General features: G+C 43.2%; 2 non-coding genes across 2 annotated transcripts; both read right to left on the reverse strand.

Moving 5' to 3' along the window:
• Positions 1-774: 774 nt before the first annotated feature.
• trnar-ucu lies at positions 775-864 on the reverse strand. The gene is given in 2 exon segments: positions 775-810; positions 828-864. It is a non-coding gene; the product is annotated as a tRNA-Arg (tRNA).
• A 1,701-nt stretch (positions 865-2,565) lies between these two features.
• trnar-ucu lies at positions 2,566-2,655 on the reverse strand. Its single transcript is given in 2 exon segments — positions 2,566-2,601; positions 2,619-2,655. It is a non-coding gene; the product is annotated as a tRNA-Arg (tRNA).
• Between the last annotated feature and the right edge of the window lie 1,286 nt (positions 2,656-3,941).

Below are 3,941 nucleotides of genomic sequence, written 5' to 3' on the forward strand. Positions count from 1 at the left end.
ACATTGTGGATTAAGCTTGAGCTCATTGAAGGTCCAGGTTCTTTTGGCCTCATCTGATTTAATGTGAAACCATGCAGATCACAATTTGATCCACAAGTGATTTTTTATTTCTCAAAATGATGTAATCCACAACTTTTGACAACCTTACTTTAACTTCTGGAGGTCCTGTGGGTTAGAGCCTTATAGATGAAGAGACAGAATGAATATAAAGACCGATCCAGGGTGACTGAAACCATGGAACATCTTAGCTTGTTTTGTAGAAGACCAAGGTACATTCCATCATAGCACAGAGCCAGCTTGCTGCAAGAGAAATAGAATACTCAAATCAGGCAAAATCTAAGGACCAAAAAGTTACTCTGCCATATTGTTTCATCAAATACATACTCAAAAGAAATTGGGCAAACAGTTCCAAATAGAGAATTCTGCCAATTCACACAATTCACACACTGAGTGAAATGGCCAACCAAGAACACAAATTAGAAGCTGATCACTAGGAGAGAAGGTCGTACAAAGAGGAAAGCACTGTCACCATCAGGGGGGCAGGTGGGAGTCATGTCAGGGACATTATACACAAGATACTACTATAGAAACTCCCCAGGCTAGTACATTATTTTCCAAATAGAAAGATAAGCCCAAAGAGAAATTTACCAATCCACTGAGATTGTCTAATATTTTGGCAGCCCCCATTAAACTGTGGTGCACTCCTGTCAAATGGCTCACGTATAGACCATTGACTAACATGTCAGGTTTTATCTGGATTGGGCATTCAAAAGCTGACTCTGGTGGGACTCGAACCCACAACCTTTGAATAACTTGTCATAAGCAACTAGAAGTCCAATGCGCTATCCATTGCGCCACAGAGCCTGGCGCATCGCGTCAGTCATTACTTACATACATACAGTTCATTAAATAGGAAGACAAGGCCAAAGAGAAATTTACCAATCCACTGAGGTTGTCTAATATTTTGGCAGCCCCCCATTAAACTATCCATGGTGCACTGTCAAATGGTTCTGAAAGGGGCCTCACATTAGTGATGTGCGGGTCAGATAAAACCCCACCCACACTCGACTTTCTCATTCCTTTTATAGGCCCACGCTGCCGATGAAGAGCTTGATGCGAACTCGCCCACAAATGGGGGTGCGAGGTCGTCCCAAGGGTCTTGCAGGTATGTGCCTAGGGCACAAAGCTGGGGAGGCACCAGGCACATACCTGCTCTGTCACCTACCCCATTTCTAGTCCCAACCCTCGCCAGCATCTTTGTGCGTAAACGCGCTTCTGCACACGAGCGCAGTCGTAATAGAGCTCAATATTGCCTAGGGTGCCTGGCCATGTTTAAGTGAGACTCGAGCCCACAACACCTTGTCCCATGTAACTAGAAGACCAATGTGCTATCTCTTGAGCCACAGAGCCGAGCATATCATGTCTGTCATTACCTACATACATAAAGTTCATTAAATTATATTACCATGTACAGGTATATAGTGAACTTGAGTGAAAAATGTGAGCTTGCTCATTGGCATCCAGTTCGGGCATGTAGTCCCCAAATTGGTAAATCTATAGGAGCGTCACAGTGTGATCTTCTTCTGCTTCTTTGTTCTTCAGTAAAATGCTGAAATTAAACAAAATATCCAGTCTTTCATTCTATTGTGCATGTGCTGGCCAGAGCCATCAAAGAATAAAGTGGGACTAGAACCAACATCCTTTGAAAGCCTTAGCATGACCAACTAAAAGTCCAAGACATTATCCATTATGCCACAGAGCCAGCCATTTGCCAATCACACACACCCACTGTGAGATCATATAGTACATCACTCTTTCACCAACAAATATTTATTTTCCAGGTACAATTGTATGGTCATGGGCACACGGGCTGTAGGCTCCGCTACTCTCAGCCTGCTTGAATCTAATTCAGATCATGAGAGATTGGGCATGGAGCAGATCCGCTTCTCTCAGCCTTCAAAAATGTGCTGAGATGGTAGCAAGGTGATGATATAGAAACACCCAAACTGGGGACATTCTTTCCCGTGAAAAGGAGCACCAGCCCACAGAAAAACTTTCACTGCCAGTAAAATTATTAATGGTGCGCTCCCCGCAATGGCTCAGGAAGGGGCAAGAAACAAACTCACACCCTAAGGAAACATTCCACTTTGAAGGATAACACACTTCCCATTGTACCACAGAGAAACCAGCAGAATGGTTAAGTATATCATAACTAACATTTCAGCTACAATTACACATTTGCGGCTCATCTATGAACCAATGATAAACCAAATGTCATGATTAGATTATCACTATGAGGGAATTAAAACACACCTTTGTGTAATTTGTATTAAATATATTAAAGGCTAACATACTGTTCATTGAGTGTAACAGCAGAATATAATGTGTTATCCATTGTGCTACAGAGCCAGCCATTTGCCAATCGAACAAACCCATTGTCTAATATTTTGGCAGCCCCCCATAAAACTATCAATGGCGCACTCCTGTCAATGGCTCTGGAAGGGGGCTCACATATAGACCATTCACTAACATGTCAGGTTTTATCTGGATTGGGCATTCAAAATCTGACTCTGGTGGGACTCGAACCCACAACCTTTGAATAACTTGTCACAAGCAACTAGAAGTCCAATGCGCTATCCATTGCGCCACAGAGCCTGGCACATAATGTGTGTCATCACTTACATACATACAGTTCATTAAATTATACTACCATTTACATGTATTATTTCATAAAATAGTGAACTTGACTGAAAGATGAGAGTGTGCTCAGCCGCACCCAGTTCAGGCATGCAGTCCCCAAATTGGTACATCTATAGGAGCACCACAGTGTGATCTTCCACCGCATTTTTGTTCTATAGAAACTCCCCGAACTAGAACATTAATTTCCACATAGGAAGACAAGCCCAAAGAGAAACTTACCAATCCACTGAGGTTGTCTAATATTTTGTCAGCTCCCCATTAAACCATCCATGGTGCACTGTCAAATGGCTCTGGAAGGGGCCTCACATTAGTGATGTGCGGGTCAGATAAAACCCAACCCACAATCGACTTTCACGTTCCTTTTATAGACCCACACTGCTGACGAAGAGCTTGATGCGAACTCACCCGCAAACCGGGTATGTGCCTAGAGCGCAAAGCTGGGGAGGAGCCATGCACATACCTGCTCTGTCACCTACCCCATGTCTGGTCCCATCTCTAACTAGCAGCAACTTGAATCTTTGTGCGTAAATGCGCATGCATAATCAAGCTCAATATCAGCCAGCGCCGTGGCTGGACAAGTTGCCTAGGGCACCAGGCCAGGCTCAGGTGAGACTCAAACCCACAACACCTTGTCACATGCAACTAGAAATCCAATGCGCTATCTCTTGCGCCACAGAGCCCGGCATATGATGACAGTCATTACCTACATACATAAAGTTCATTAAATTATACTACCATTTACAGGTATATAGTGAACTTGAGTGAAAAATGTGAGCATGCTCATTGGCATCCAGTTCGGGCATGTAGTCCCCAAATTGGTAAATCTATAGGAGCGCCACAGTGTGATCTTCTTCTGCTTCTTTGTTCTTCAGTAAAATGCTGAAATTAAACAAAATATCCAGTCTTTCACTCTATTGTGCATGTGCTGGCCAGAGCCATCAAAGAATAAAGAAGTGGAAGAAGATGACAGCTTTGTCATACAATGCCAGACTGAAATAGCCCAACTAAGAAAACTGAATTGAAGCTAATCACTAAACAGGGCCAGACATATGGGAAGGCAGTGCCGCTATAAGGAGAAGCCAAATCTGGTGGGAGTAGAACCAACATCCTTTGAAAGCCTTAGCATGACCATCTAAAAGTCCAAGACATTATCCATTATGCCACAGAGCCAGCCATTTTCCAATCACACACACCCACTGTGAGATCATATAGTACATCACTCTTCCAAAAACAAATATTTA

Source organism: Xenopus laevis, chromosome 8L (genome assembly GCF_017654675.1).
Source record: "Xenopus laevis strain J_2021 chromosome 8L, Xenopus_laevis_v10.1, whole genome shotgun sequence".
In the NCBI taxonomy this organism is placed as follows: Eukaryota; Metazoa; Chordata; class Amphibia; order Anura; family Pipidae; genus Xenopus; species Xenopus laevis.